This window comes from Equus asinus, chromosome 7 (genome assembly GCF_041296235.1).
Source record: "Equus asinus isolate D_3611 breed Donkey chromosome 7, EquAss-T2T_v2, whole genome shotgun sequence".
NCBI lineage: Eukaryota > Metazoa > Chordata > Mammalia > Perissodactyla > Equidae > Equus > Equus asinus.
Window position 1 is genome coordinate 67,463,700 of NC_091796.1, and position 16,671 is coordinate 67,480,370.

A 16,671-nucleotide genomic window follows, 5' to 3' on the forward strand; every position below is an offset into this window, starting at 1 on the left:
TGGTCCTTTGGGTATAATTTGGATCTGCATAGACTTTCCTGTGGGGATTCCTCCAAGGGATTGTAAGGGAGTCATATCAAGAATATATGCTCCTTTCTGAGTTTTTAGGACCACTCAGAACTGGAGTGACAAGGCACATATTTTACCTGGACTCCCCATAAGAAAAGACTATCCTGGGAAGCTGGCACCAAGAAGAGAAACTCAGCTTAAAAGGCATCCCAGGGTGCCACCAAGCCCTGTTCAGATTCCTTTACCTTACCCTCCGTGTGAAACATCCTGTGCAACTGTGAAATCTGTACATTCCATTTGTGGAGAGGCTGAGTCTAGCAGGCCAGGAACCAGGACCTCTGTGGGAGATTGTAGCATCATGACTGAGCATCCCTCTATAGCCAGGAAGACGCAGCACCTCTGTGTCATCCCACAGCTGGAAGACAGGTTCTCTTACTGACTTAAGTATTGTTAAAGATTTAATTACTGTACAGCATTCGGAGCAATTGCAAATTTGTACATCATCTTATTTTAAATTTAGTTTCCCATTTAATTAAATGAGAAATTGAGCTTTTAGCAATGTCTCTGCTACAATAGTAATAGTTGCAGAGAACTGAAGTCACTTTAATCTTGCCTTGCTAACAGCCCTAATTTATCAGTTAGGATGCTTTCAATTGCAAGTAACAGAAACTCCAAATCAAATCAATTTGAACAATAAGGAGACTTATTATCTCACATAACAGAAAAAAGAAGAAGTACGGTGAGTTCTGGGACTGATTCAGCAGCTCAAAGGTGTCATCAAGGACCCAAGCTCTCTCTGCTCTGCTATCTTAAGTGTTAGCCTCACCCTTGGGCTGGGAGCAACACAGCTGTAGCAGCCAGCCCCAGGCCTCACACCCAGACCCAAAATCCAGAGGAAAAAGAGAAATCACCTCTTCCTGTCCTTTTTTTAGGAGAGAGGAAACATTTCCCCAAAGCCCCCACTGGACTTTCTCTCATATCTCCTCTCTAGAATATGGTCATAGCTTAAGCTAAATTATGCTCTAGTAAGAGATAATCCCTAAATCTCAGCAAAGATTTATTTCTTGCTTTGTGCAAAGTCTGCCTCGAGTCCAGAGACTTCCCAGGGTGGAGATCTCTGTGAGTTGGCTCGGAAATCTCTGGGGCACCTGCATCTCCAAATACTCTTTCACTGTGACAGAAGAAGAGAGTGGTGGAGGGTCTTGGGCAAAAATCTAACGCTGAATCCTGAAGTGATAATTGTTACTTTCATTGGTGGCCCTTTAGTTATATGGCCCGATCCAATTGCAAGTGGATGGAGAAGTGTGATCTTCCTATGTGCTAGGGAAGGAGGGTAGAACCAGAAATGGAGGGCGCTGGAAATTCTCCACACTGTGCCCAATTCTGACCAATCACTTGTGAGGGTGATGGGAGATGAGCAGTGGAAGAAGGTTAGGCTAATGTAAGGTGGGATGTATGCTGAGGAGTAAACCATATATCCACTCCATGTGGTCTGAAGATTAAGAAGACAACAAATATAAACCTTTGAGGTTCTTGGAAGATGACCCAGAAATCAAAGAGCAGATCATTCTGGATTGCTCATGAATTGATTATTCCATCTTTGATGTGCTCATCAGCGAAAAGGAAGAGAACGACAATTTCAGGTACCTGTGTTAGATTCTTTCCTAAATAAGCCACCACCCTCTACCGGAAAAGTCCCTTTTGCCTAGACGTAGAATGCTTTTGAACCCTGCAGAGCAACCTTTATTAAATTAAAACTTGATTAAATCTTCAGCCATCACGCTCAGTCCTGAATATGAGAAAGAAGCTGGTGGCAAAATTTTGGAAGCTCTTTTTTTCCCATAAAACCAGAGAGCGGACACTATAAAAGGGTTTTTCATGTCCTCTCAATTTCTTGAAATGGGACCCAACTCTTCTTCTCTAAGAGGTAGTCTGCCACATTTTTTAAAACTTGTTTTAGTTCTCTTGTTCATCCAATGACCAAATGCATTAAAATTCCCCAGAAACCATGCACAAGCACAGGGGGGGAAAGGTAAATAAATAAATTAAATAGAAGCAGCTCAAGTCTGGAGATTTGGCTTGAGTAGCTGGAGTACGTGGCTCAGGAATCTGCGTTTTGATAAACCTCTTGCGTAATCACCACGTGATGCCAGCTTTCACGTCACAGCTGTCCGTCAGCAGGTGAAGGTCCCCTACTGACAGTTTTCTTCTTCACCTGATGGTTAGTTTATTTAACAAATCATGGTTCTCATTAGGTTATTAGGACAATAAAGTGATGTTTATTGAGCCTAATAGAATGATAAATCCAGTTTTCAATCACTTTATCGTGTCCACGTTCAGTTATTTTGTTTCTTAATGTTTTTCTGATGAGCTGGATGGGGATGTCTCTAAAGGAAGCATAGAGGCTTCTTTCTGATTTGACTCTTCATAGAATAACCTTTAGTGTAATTGAACCCACCTTTAATACCGCTTTCCCTCATTATAAGCAGAAGTGTTTGCTAGCGTTCATTGCATGCCCCTTACAATAGCAAATACTGGATGATAGAAACTTGGCTTCCACTCTCTTCACCTCAGTTTATTCATCTGTGAAATGGAGATAGCAAGAGCTTCTATCGCAAAAAGTTGTTAAAAATTAAACAAGACAGAACAGAGATCCCGGAAATAGACCCATACAAATATGCCCAACAGACTTTTAACAAAGATGCAAGAGAAATTCAACAAAAGAAAATAGTCCTTTCCAGGTTGCCAGTGCTGGAGCAATTGGATGTGCACAGGGGTGAGAGAGATGAAAGACCTCACTTAATCTCACATCTTATACAAAAATTAACTCAAAATGGATCATAGTCTTAAATATAAAATGGGAAACTATAAAATTTTTAGAAACAAACATAGGAGAAAATCTTTAGGATCTAGGGCTGGGCAAGGACTTCTTATACTTGACATCAAGAGCATGATCCATAAGAGGAAAAACTGATAAATTGGACTTCATCAAAATCAAGAAGTTTGGGGCCAGCCCGGTGGTGCAGCGGTTAAGTGCACATGTTCCACTTCAGTGGCCCGGGGTTCACAGGTTCAGATCCCGGGTGCAGACTTAGCACTGCTTGGCAAGCCATGCTGTGGCAGGCGTCCCACATATAAAGTAGAGAAAGATGGGCACGGATGTTAGCTCCGGGCCAGGCTTCCTCAGCAAAAAGAGGAGGATTGGCAGCAGTTACCTCAGGGCTAATCTTCCAAAAGAAATTAAAAAGTTTGCTGTGCAAAAGACCCTGTTAAGATGATTTTAAAAAACCACACACACACAACATACAAAGTGGTAGAAAATATTGCAAATCGTATATCCAATAAACGACTAGTATCTGGACTATATAAAACTCAAAACTCAGCAGTAAAATAAAAACAAAAAAACAAACAACAATCCAATAGAAAATGGGCAAAAGACATGAAGAGATATTTCATCAAAGAGTATATACAAATGATAAATGAGCACATGAAAAGATGTTCAAGATCATAAAGGAAAGGCAAAATAAAACTACAATGAAATATCAGTACACACCTATCAGAAAGACTAAAGTGAAAAATAGTGACAAAACCAAATGCTAGTGAGGATGTGGAGAAATTGGACCTCTCATACATTGCTGGTGGGAATGTAAACAGTTGGGCAATTGCTTAAAAAGCTAAACATGCAACTATCATACAACCCAATAATTGCACCCCTGGGCATTTATCCCAGAGAAGTGAAGACTTATGTTCACACACACACCTGTAGACAAAAGTTTATAGAAGCTTTATTCATAATAGCTGAAAACTGGAAACAACCTAGATGCTCTTAAATAGGGGATGATTAAACCAACTGGTGCATCCAGATCATGGAATACTACTCAACAATAGAGAGGAATGAACTGCTGATATAGGAAACAATCTGGATGAATCTGCAGACAACTGTGTTGAGTGGGAAAAAAACCCCTAAAGATTACATGTTGTATAATTCCACTTACATAACATCCTTGAAATGACAAATTTATAGAACTGGAGAACAGATGAGTGGTTGCCAGGGGTTGGCGGGAGGGAAGTGGGTGTGTCTAGAAAAGAACAACATGAGGGATCCTGAGGTGAAGGAAATAGTGACGGTCTTGACTGTGTCAGCGTCAGTGTCCTGATTCTGACGGTGTCTGTAGTTCCGCAAGATGTTACCACCGGGAGAGACTCTCCTTATTTTCTACAATTGCATGTGAATCTACTGTTATCTCAAACTAAAAAGTATAATTAAAATAATTAAATGAGTTAATATCCATGGCAGAAACCTAGTAAGCCTTTAACACATTGTAGCAATTATTGATTGCACTTTCCCACAATAACTTAATACCACTCCTTTTTGTCCCTCTGTCCCTTCTGAAATACTATGAGACAATGTGGTACAGCAGAAGGGCAGTGCTGGCTGAGGGTCAAACTCAGGTTTCAATCATCACTCTGACACTTATGAATCAGTTATGTGACATTGGGCATGATAAAACCTTTCTCGAGCCTTATTTTCTTCATCAGTAAAAGGAGGATAATAATTCCCTTGCATCCACATCACAGGGCTTCTGGTTTGTTTATTTGCTTGTTTAAAAATCAAATAGATGTATGGGAGGAAGAAAAGCTTTGAAAACTAACTGCTATAGAAACGCTACACATTCAACATACATTAATTAAATACCTCTTACTCATCTACTACCGCCATTACTATAAATATGACCATTTACTCGCTTGAAACCCTTGTTGGAATTTGGCATGCAAATTTCCTGAGTGTTGCTCATTTGCATTGGAAAAAGGAAAAGAGGTGGGAGGCCTTTTGAAGCCTTTTGAAAATTGAGCTCAGGGGGATGAATTCTTATCACTGGGCCCAAGGTGTAATTGATTTTCTACACAATGACTCACAGGTGCTACATTTAACACCCTGAGTAGTAGGAGGATGGAAATGTATCCCAAGGTGCAGCTTTTACTTAAAACATCTACATAGTCAGCCCCTTCACTCTGGGAAGGCTGAGAAGCCTGGGGGGTTGGGTGGCCCACCTTTCCACCAATTGTCTGAAAGTGCTGACAGACGAAGCTGCTCCTTCATTTTCATCCCAATCGATGAACTGGGCCTTGGGTTTCTTATATTTCAGTGGCCAGATGCCAAAAACACCTCTTTCCAGACCCGGATCACAAGGTTAGGGAAGAACACAGGGCAAGCCCACCACGAAATACATATTAATATTATAACAACCTTTTCAGAATTCACTGTTGCTATGTCAACAAAGCAGCTGGGGAAATTGGGTCTTTGGGAAATTGGGAAATGAGGTCGGCCCTGGCAACGTGGCAAATGTTTCCTTCTCTCAGAACAATTGGTCTGTGACACCAGCCAGCCTTTTTCTGCGTACCCTTCCTCCTGCTTATTTACAGGAAAACTGAGAAGCAGAACAATGGCCATTAAGATTTGGAGTTAGGGAGCTTCTGTTTCATGGAAGAAGCAACAGAAACAAAATGATCCTCCTCCCCCCTTTTCACCTGTTTATGTTAGTTTCTCAGTCCCAACCTGGAATCCACTGGACCGAAAATGGATTCTGTACCGTGCCCTGTGACTTTAAATGAATTACTGACTTCATCTGTCTCAGTTACCTCCTCTTATGAAATGAAGGCATATCTGCAAGACCAGCTATGTCATCTGTCAGGCCCAATTCAAGATGAAAAAGCAGGGCCCCTTATTCTAAATTGCTAAGAATTTCAAGATGGTGACAGCAGAGCATTAAACCAAGCACTGCCCTTCTAAGCACAGGGCCCTGTGCAATGCCCATGACGCCGGCCCTGTATATTACTTATGACTCTAGGTTTACAAACGAGAGAAGCCAAGTCACTGTCCTTCCGCAGAAGGATAATTTAGTGGACGGTTGCTGTGGTATCGTGGAAACCAAGAGAAAGCTCAACAACCGAGGGGCCCAAGGGACACCGCCAGGGCTCTGTTGTCTCACCTTGACTCTCCTCAGAGTAGCAGCTCCATCCTCTGGCTTCAGACTTACCCTGATGATAAAACAGAGCCCAGACAGCTCCTGAATTTTCCATCTTACAGCTTCAGCCGCCAGAGAGACTCACTGACGTGCTCTCTTGGTCTACTAAATGTGAACTCGTGGGAAAGGGCTCCGGGTCCAGGTTAGGTGAGGTGTCCACTCTAGACCAATCAGCCCTGGATAGGGTGCCCAGGTGAATTTTGGAACACTGGTGGGGGCCCAGCGGTAATCCCACAGCTGCCCCACGTGTTGTAAGAACAGAGATAGCAGATTGCATCTCAGCGCTGCTGCAGGTCCACTGGGAGCAGCTGTCTGGGGGGAAGTGTAGAGAAGCTGCCCGGGCCTCTTCATGAGGACTGTCCTGAGGGCAGGCCGCTGTGCTGTCAGCCATGGGTCGAGCTGGCTCTGGTGCCGGCCTTTGCTGTCCCTGGACTGGACTCTGTGCCGTTCTCTTACAGCCTTAGCGTTCTATGGGTGTTTCCCCTCTGGGCACAGGCTCCTCCCCGAAATCACCTTTCAGCAAAACTTCCGACGTAGGGATAATTGATTTCATTCAGTAGATGTTGGTGAAATGTGATTAAATCTTTTAAAAATAAATGGATGTATTTTAAAGACACAAGAGAAATGCTCCAGCTTAAGCAATTCTGAAGTGAATTCTTTGATAAACCAGAATGCTTATTTAAATTGAATAGCCACTTAGCTCCTTAGTCAATCTGAATTTTTATAGAGTGCTTTGCTCGAGATAGGTAGACTGAGGATCTGACTTGAAAAGGCAGCTGCAGAGGAAGAAGGCGGTGGGTCTGTAGCTTGTAGGAAAATGTACCAACAGTCGTCACTCTATCCCACCCCCACCTAAGCAACGAGGGAGGTTCTCCTTCAGCTCTTCCTTCGGTGGCTTGCCCCTTCAAGGATTCCTGAGTGTTTATCCTGGCATGAATCCACTTGTAGAGGGTTTGGAGGGGGTGTGAGAAGGGGGAAAAGAACGGTGACAGAAGTTTAGACCTGTGCTGTCCAGTATGGTAGACACTGGCCTCATGTAGCTGGACTGGACTGAACTGAGACGTGCCGTGTGTGTAAGACACACACTGGATTTTGAAGTCTTCGTATCAAAAAAAGAATGTGAACCATTTCGATAATTTTACTTTTTATTAATTACATGTTAAAATATTAATTTCTTCACACAGTGAGTCAAATAAAATGGATTATTAATTTTGTCTGTTTCTTTTTAGTTTGTAATGTAGCTACTGGAAATGTAAAGTGAGTCCTGCGGCTCCCATTATGTTTCTATTGAACAGAGCTGCTCCAGATCCTGTGGTTCAGCAGTGGCCCTGGGTGTGGCCATGAAGTGCCGTTGATTAAAGCTTTCTCAAAGCAGATGGTGAGAATAGGTCAGACCAAGGGACACTAGAGAGAGGGTAAAATAGGACTGATGTGAGGATTTTTCCACCTCAGGGCTATGCTGAGGACAGAATGTCTGAAAGAAGCTTGCAGAACTGTAAAGGTGGAAGCCACAGGTTGCCATCTGTGCTGTCATAGCACTCATACGGTGTAATCTACCCTGTGGTGGAGGATTAGAGTCAGCTGCAAATTCCTGAGACTCCTTCCCTCGGGAGGTGGGTCTGTACCCCCACCCCACTCCTTGAATCTGGGCAGGCTGTGACTGCTCTCCTGGTTCTGGGTCCAGCCTTTAGAGGACGGGCAGTTTCTGCTTCCTTCCTCTAGAAACTTGAGCTACTGTGGAAGAAGTTCCAGTCCCTTTCTGGGGAGAACACCTGAAGAGGCTTGGAGGCCACATGGAAAGGAGAGGGAACCAGTAGAGCCCAGCCTGCCACTGTCTGTGCTGAGGTGCCAGGACACACAAGTGAAGCCATCTTGGATCCTCCAGATCAGACCAGCGACTGGTTGAAACCACCAAGTACCCCCGTTCACACTACATGGAGTAAAAGAATTGCCCAGAAGAACCCTGCCCAAATTCTTGCCCAAGGATTTATAATAAAAATAACAATGGTTGATGTTTTAAGCCACTAAGTTTTGAGGGGTGTTAGTTAACCAGACAACCCGCAAATCATCCGCTGTCTGGCACTCTGGCCAAATATTCACTCACCGTTCCTTTTGGGACATGAGGATCTTGAAAAGGAAACAGGAGAAGGTAAGGGATGCGAAGGCCTATTTGTGCAGAGTCTTGAACTCAAGGTTACGGAGTTAGATTTTATCACATAGGCAGTACAGAGCCGCTAATGTTTTAAAGGGGGAGTAACGGAATCAGAGCTGGGCTTTAGAAACATTAAGTAACAGCCTTGTGCAACATGCACTGGGGAAAGGAGAGATTCGGAGTGAGAAAGCCAGTTAGATCACCTGAAATCCAGCATCTCAGATGAACAGTAAATTGTCAGAATCCAGAGTAGTGACAGAAGAAAACCAGAGGAAAAGTTCCTGTGTTTCTGAACTGGAAAGACATCAAGCCTGGGGGACATTTGGGGACGTCTAGAGCTGTTTCTGATTGTCACGGTGACTGGAGGGCATTGCTGTCATTTGGTGGGCAAGGGTCGGGAATATTAAATGACTTGCAATACATAGGACAACCTCACAACAGGACAACCACTACGCCCTGTTGAAGAATACCAGTAGAAAGAAGATTGGACGGTGAGGTAGCGTCAAAAGAATGGAGGTGGAGCAGAGGGGGAGACAGCGGCACTGGCCGTGCTGAGGTTTCTAGATTTGATGACTGTATCACAAACAGAGATGGAAATCCAGGAACAGGAACAGGCTTGGATGGAAGCTGAAGAGTTTGAGGTGCTCATGAGGCCTCCAGATCGAGGAGTCTCACAGACAGCAGGATGGAGGTCAGGATACACTCAGAAAACGGGTCATGGGGTGGAGGTGTCGAAAAGCCAGAAGCTCACTATCCCACCCATGGTTTCCACCACACTCTACGGGCTGCATACTCTTTAGGTCTTATGTGAGATTCATGGCTCCCTGCTCCAGGAGAGCCTCCTCTGGCCTGGGTACACCATCAGCATTTAGTGATCATCGAGGCTGTGGAGGGTGACTGGGACAGGGAAGATGCTGGACCAGGGAGCAGCAACCTTGGTCTGCAACTGGCTCTGCTCCTCACCCACCGTGCAGACACAGCCAGGCTGCTGATCTTTGTAAAACAGGGCTGCTTGAGCCACTGGCTGAGCCATGTGGATTACACTAACTCTCTGACTGGGGACCTGGGCTCCAAGGAAGGACACTCGTCACTAGGGCCTCCTGTACAAGAGGAAAGGGGTTGTCACAGGACAACAGAGTGTTTTCTAAGAGGACAAGCCAGTTCTCCCCCAAAGGAAGAAAATCGGGGTTGCATGGACACTCAGGTTCAGCAGATAATGGAAAACGTAAGCTTCCCTCTTTCCCTCTTCCTTGACTCTATTCTCACCTAAGGCCTGTCTTGCTAAGGGCTCATCTTGTGCCTACTCTTTTCTTAAGGGCTGGGGAGAAGCAGCCCGCCCCATTTCACCAGGCGCCCACATCGGACCTGAGCCTGCCCATTGCTTCAGGATCTCCCCTTGCCCCTCCCTCCAGGCAGGTGTAGGAAGACTTCGCTGTGCGAGAAAGGAGGCAGAATGTGGCAGTGGACAATCCATTGTCGTTTCTGAGGTACACTATATAGCAAAGACATTCGGGACCCAGAGCAGCCAAGTGACACCTTTGCTCCCTGGGGCAGTATTTGAAAGTGACGTCACCCCCAACACTCAATTAAAATTCACACCTTTTAGCCTCCACAGTCATCTGAGATCCATATCATTAAGTTTGATTCCGGTAAGATGCCTCGATCGTCTAAATTATTTGTCAGCCTGGCACGGCAAATAAACATTTGTGAAACTCATTTCAAAAGATGTTACCACTGGTGGAGCCCACGTGCCTCCAGAGGGATTATACAAATTTCCATGTCAAATATTTGAGGCAAAGCACTTGTAGAGAAACAGTGTTTTTTTGTGTTTTGATGCCTTTCATTTCCATAAACTAGATTACTTTCTGAAATTACTTTCACACAGAGAAGAGTTTCTATTGAATTCCAGTCAGTGAACTCCTCGGAGTGTGAGGTGAATAAAATATCTCAGGGCTGTGGGGCTCCCTGGATGCGTAAGGAGGGCAAACCGAGTTGAGATGTTATCTTTAGCGAGCTCATGTACCCAGATCTGCTGTCTCACAGTAATTGCTGAACAACTGACTCCTTCAGAGCCCAATAAGGAAGCCCCAGGGCTTTCTCTCCCGGCTCTCCTACCTGGCTAACAATGACTCCCGCTCTGTTGTTCGCTGGAGATTTGCTGGCAGGCAGCTGCTTGCTACAGCGAGGTTCTTCAACAGTCAAGTTTTATCTGCTTCTTGCAAACACTGATTCTGCCAGAAAAATTCGCACAAAAAAATTTGATCCAAGCAAACATCGTCCTATTGTCCTAGTTCTGTCAAGCCCATAAAATTAAAACGGACTTAGTTTTCTTAAAGGGGAAAAAAAAGAGAGAAAGTAGTTGAAGGCCCAAGCAGAAGAGAGCCGCTGGGTGAAATGTTCCTGGAAACAGACAGGCAGTTCCTGTGGGTGTGGGCTCTGATTCCCATACCGGTGGCAACAAAGGGGACAATCTCCCCTTAGATAAAGCCACTAGACATCTTATCTTCCAGGGCTAGGAGGGAGAGTTCTCGGATCTGGAGAGGACATTTCTTAGAAAATCTAATCCTGACCAACTTGAAAATGACTGACTGATCAACATGTGAAGGTAACTCTGAGCCAGGGTGTGGCCTGAAAATGGCAGCCGCCCTGGCTCTCCCATGGGAGAGGGAAGCGTCCAGAGCAGGCCGGGCTTGGTTTGGGTTTTGTTTTTTCCAGAGAGGCAGGGGTGAAGAGAGCTGGGTTTCCAGCTTGACTCCTCAAGTGAGTGAGTGAGGTGGGAGCCACCAGAGGGTGTAAACCAAAGAGCCATGTGGTCTGATTTGGTTTTTCACAGGCTCACTCTCTGGCTGCTGAGCTGAGAGTAGACCAAAGAAAGGGAGGGTCAGAAGGCTGTTGGAATCACCAAAGTGAGATACCGTGGTGGCTTAGAGCAGGGGGTAGCGGAGGACACGGTGAGGAAAGGCTGAATTCGGAATTTGTTTGAAAGTGAGTCAACCCTTTCGGGGTGTGAGAACAAAGGAAGAGTGAAGGATGATCCCAAATTTGCTGTCCTGAGCAGCTGGGAGAATGAAGTTGCCGTTTACTTGATGGAGAAGCTGCAGATGGAAGCCAGGATTTGGACATGCAGTCTTCATTTTGAGATGCTGTTGGACTTCCGGGGGAGAGGTCAGAAAGTCAGATAGGGCGGTCTGCATGAAGTATAAATTTGAGAGTCATCTATTTCTAGGTGTATTTAAAGTCTTGAGACTGGATGAGGTCACCAAGGAGTGAATGTAAAGATAAGAGGAGGTCCTGGGGCCGGTCAACACAGGTGTATCTGCAGCTATCAAAACGTAATACAAATGCAAAATCAGCTAACTCGGTACAGAGAAAATTAGCTATCTGGTCATTAATGGGCCCTGGAGGACTGAACACAGCAAGGTCACTAGGAAATGGTGGCATCCCAGGGGCTGGGAGGGGGGGAGGTGATACCTATCATCTTCAGAGCAGAATCGCCCAGGAGGCAGAGAACTTAGCGAAGGACAGAGGTGGATGAGAAGGCTGGGGGTGCTGGGAGGCCTTTAAAGCGTTGAAAAGGAACAAAGAGAGGAATGGACCGAAGCCCAGGGAACAAGCCCTCTTTGCAAATTTTACTTGGTCTCCTTGTCCTCCTCACCATTCCACGCAGCGCATGACTGCGTGTGCGCCCACAGGCACTCCCATGCATCTTCTCTCTTCTCATCCCGGAAGGAGGTTGCTAACTCAGTGCACTCCACTAGAGGGATGCCTGACGCTGGGCAGAGAGACGCTGGAGACCCACAGAGCCCGGTCCGCCCTGCCATTCTCCATCCCCGCACCCGGCTTCCTTTCCCTTCATCTCCCCACTACCCAGCATCTCATCACATGTTCGCTTACTGCCTTCTCAACCACCGGCTGGAAGCCCCCAGAGAGCAGAGACTCTGGTTCACCATTGTATCCTGAGTGCCCGGAACTGAGCCTAGTACATAGCTGGCACTCCATAAAGCCGTGTGCCGAGGAAATGGACAATGTGCTGAAAGGCCCAGAGGGTTGGCCGTGCCGACACCTACTAGTTTGTTGAGTTTGTACAAGTTCATTATCCCTTCCTGCCTCAGTTTCTTGAGCTACAAACTGGAAATCTTATCTATCTGTAGTTTGCGAGAATACAATTAAATAGGATTACTTTTGTAAAGCATTTAGTCTGTAATGGGTACGCAAGAAACACTTTCTCCCTATGTGGTCTCCACTGTGGTCCTAAGAGAGTCAATGCGGAGTTCCACTCTGCCCTCAGTGCTGTGATCCGGCTCCTGGCACTGTGGCTTCTCTGTAGCGTCTCCAGCTTCCTATGAAGGAAAAAGTCTTTGGTGCCAGAGAAGGAGTTTTCCGAGTAAGAACTGCATTTTATAAAATGCTTTAACAATGTCAAATAACAAGATTACCAAGGAGAACCTCAGAAAACAACTGTATAATATTTCCTAAATGAGAAGTTGGCAAGAGGTAGACATTCAATAATATTTGATGAATGAATAAATGAATGGACAGTGGGAGCAATTAAAATTTAACCTAAAAGTAAAGCTTTTACTAATCTCGCCCTTAATTATCAGTACACTTTGTTTTAATGGAAGTAGCCTACGCTGCTTTTTCAAGCACCCTCATTTTGTCCGTGGGCATTCCTTTGATCAAATGCTAAAATGCAAAATTTACATTTCTGCCTTGAAAAAAATTTATATTGGATTCTAAATTTTTCTTTTTAAGATTTTTTTATTTTTCCTTTTTCTCCCCAAAGTCCCCCAGTACATAGTTGTATATTTTTAGTTGTGGGTCCTTCTAGTTGTGGCATGTGGGATGCCGCCTCAGCATGGCCTGATAAGCAGTGCCATGTCAGCACCCAGGATCCGAACCGGCGAAACCCTGGGCCACCGATGCGGAACGCGAGAACTTAACCACTCGGCCACGGGGCCGGCCCCCTGGAATCTAAATATTTTAAATTTTCCCAACAAAATGTCAATTTCTTAGTAATTATGACTGTGATTTAAACACTTCAAACATCCGTCATTCTCCCCCCTCCTTTTTTTGTGCTTTCTATCTTGTACAGAAGGTGTTTCTCTCTATTTGCAAGATTCTCACTAGTGCCCAGGGAAGCTCGGGGCACAGAACAAATGAAAGGAAAGGATGCCAAGAGGAAGGCTGTGATGCTTGCCATCAATCAGAGAGTAACGAACGGTGTGCTCAGGAGAGGCTCGGTCCCTGAGGGTAGGTTGAAGTCATCTTGGAAAAAGCTGTTTCTGGTGCTAGTAGTCACCTCCGGAAGATGGGGGAGGAGGTCTCCTTTGAGATAACGTCCCTAGGTCAAACTGACTAAATGACTGTGCTTCAAAATCTATCAAAAGGGAAAAACAAAAACTTCTTGACTTGAGACGTCCCATGCCAGATTTCTGCCTGCAACAAATTTTCATGGCAGAGCTAGGAAATAGTAAACATAAGGCTGTGTTACAGAGAATGACAGCCCGGGGAATGGCATTACAAACACAGCTTTGACTGGGAGTCGCTGGGGCGGGTCCCATCCAGAACTAGCACCTACTCTGACCATCCTCCCTGCAGCCCCACTGCCCTCACCTCCACTCCTCTTACATATACTCGCCTGCCCTCTCCTCTTCCGCTCTGAGTCTGCTCTACACCACGCCAGGTTCCCCAGAAAAAACAGTCTCCTGTTCTCCAAGAGCGCCTGCAGCTGCAGGCGCTCCTCTGCCCCTCAGGAGAACCTGAAGCAGTCTGTGTGGAGGGTGTGGAGGCAGAACAATGGTGCTGTGTCAGAGGAGCACCCTTGTTTACGGGCAGCAGCCTTGTCTCTCTTCCGCTTTAGTGAGGACAAGGACCAGGGCATCCTGCAGGCTTCTCACCGCCAGAACCCATCTGAATGTCTCCCCAGGGGGTCCCTTCTGGGAAGCAGGGCAACAGCACTTTGCTGGCTCATCTATTGACAGCGTTCCGAGGCCGAGGTTGGGGTGGGTGGGACACAGGGTGCTATTGGCTTTCTTACACTCGTTATCCTTTGCTCTGCACGAGACTCTGAAGCCAGAATCGTCTTTCACATGGATCAGGAAACTAAACTTGAGGAGACTTTTGGGTGCTTGTTCCCAAACAGCTAGTAAATGACAGAAGATCCTGAACTCAAAACACAACACCAAATTCAGGCTCCTAGTGCGTTTTCTGCCCTGTGAAGTAGGTTTCCTCTCCCCATCCAGCAGACGAGGAGACGGAATAGATTTAGCAGGGTTTTCAAACAGGGAACCTTGCTAGATCATCCAGCCCCCTGCACCCTCCTCCCCTGACTCACGATGCATGAACCACAAAGGGAAACACAACAGCTACTGTGCATTGTGCTTTTTAAAGAAAACAAACCTGATCCTTGCTGATTCAACTCCAGTTCCAATATAAGTGGTGGTCCTCATGAAAACTAACCTGAAGAAAACACCTGTCACCACAGAGCCACTGTGGCTTGAATTTGCTTGATGTAATAATGTAATTATGATTTATACTTTACTGGAGTCAGATGAGGACCTGAGAGGGACACAATTACAGACCTCAAAGTCACCTGGCCCTTGCCATTCTTAAGAGAAAACAAGCTATCTGAGCTTGTCTCCTTGACCTTGGGAGTGGCTGCTTGGCTAATCTTGGTCGCCAGCGATGTTGACTTTATTTGAGTTACTAGTTAACAGGATTGGTTTTCTCACTTCTGGGGTAACATGGATGCTTCTGGTTGCTCCATATTGATCGATGACCACCTATTGGAAGAGAGGTCCCCTTTATTGGGCAAACGAACCATCTTTTCCTGGTCAGGCTCACACCAGCAGCTGGGGAAGCTTCGACTCCTCGGATTCCTGATTTTTGCGGTCACATAGAAGGCTTTTTGATAGAGCAGCAAAGGTGGCCTCAGTCTCGTGGGGGAGCAGACGACCCCAAAGTTCAGATAAAATCAGTTCAGAGCAACATAACAGTTAGTACTTTACTGACTCGAAATACCTCAGAAAACACCTGGGGATTTAGTGACAGGAGGCCAGCGCACAAGGCTCTTCTTAAAGGGAGATCACCAGTTTATAGCTCAGTTTTCAGATATTTGTAGTTCATTAATGATGGTTAAGGACGGCAAACCTGAGGCCCAGCTCAGAGACCTGGCGAGGTGAGGACGGACCTGGCGCCCGGACCTGGATGGGAGCAGTCCTCCACCTCCCGCTGTCCCCGGGGCAGGATCGCACCTGCAGGACCTGCCCACTACTGCTCGCTCCTGCTGCCAGGTCCACTCTGGCAGGACTGGCTCCCCTCCATTCCTGCCTCTGCTCCCTGTCTCCGCTTCGTCCCCAGAGCCCCCAGCAGCTACATGCGTCTTTGCCACTGCCCTCTCCATGCTTCCTCACCTCCCTCCCTCCCCTTCTTCTCCACACACCACCCGTGTCTCAGGCTCACGCCCAGGGGCTGCCGTCTTCTGTCTGCAGCAGCAGGAACACTCGCCAGGCTCTTTTCTTGGGAGACCAGATACTAGAGTTGTCCTAGGATAAGAATATTGGAGAGTCAGTGTCTTAATCAGGCTCTGTGGCAAAACCGTTAGGCAAATGTGACGAGGGGCAAGAAGGCCCCAGAACTCTGCCCTGAGGGCCTCACTCCTGCCCATGTTCCCACCACCCACAGACAGGAGCCCAGCCAGGGATTGGGCTCGTGGCCCAGAAGAACCTCCCGGTTAGTAGATTTGCTGTCAAGGGGCCGCCTGCCATTTCCGGTATTCAAGCAAAGCCGTCTTCTCCAGGGCCTCCCAGGCAGGGGTGACATCAGAGACCACAGTAGGGTGCCATCTGCCCCCACCCCCCAGGGAGCCAGGTTGCCCACCTGCCTGCTTGTGTGGCGTTGAACTCACGTGCCTCAGGAACATAATGACTGTCCCTTCCCAGGGAGCATGTGGCTGTCCTTTCCACACATGTCACATTTGGAAGCTCTGTCTATGTTTTTCAGGTAATTAATTCGTTGTGAAAACAAATACCTAGAGAAAGCAAACTTTTCTCAGGGATGCAAATAACCGTGGATGTTCTGTGTTTTGTACAGACGGCTGAATGCTGCTGGTTTCATGAATGGCTTTATTACATGTGCGAACCATCAGAAATTTAGCCTCACTCCCAATCAACATGAGCGATTTGTAATCACAAACTTTGTGACAGAAAGACAAATGCAGAAATCTCAGGACCAAATTAGGCATAATTAGTATCCACACAGGAAACTCTCCAGTAACCCGGCAATTTGCGGCTAAGGGAGGACACATGCGGCATTGTCTTAACAACAAGTTTGTCAAACATGTAATTAGCCACCGGCCACCAGCCACCTTTGCAAACCGAATCTGAGCTGCTGCCAGTCACAGACTGACTGTGACGCCCCTTAGCAGAAGCCTCAGTGGACGTGCAATTGCAGCGCACCGGGAGGGGCAGACGGCCACGCCTGTTT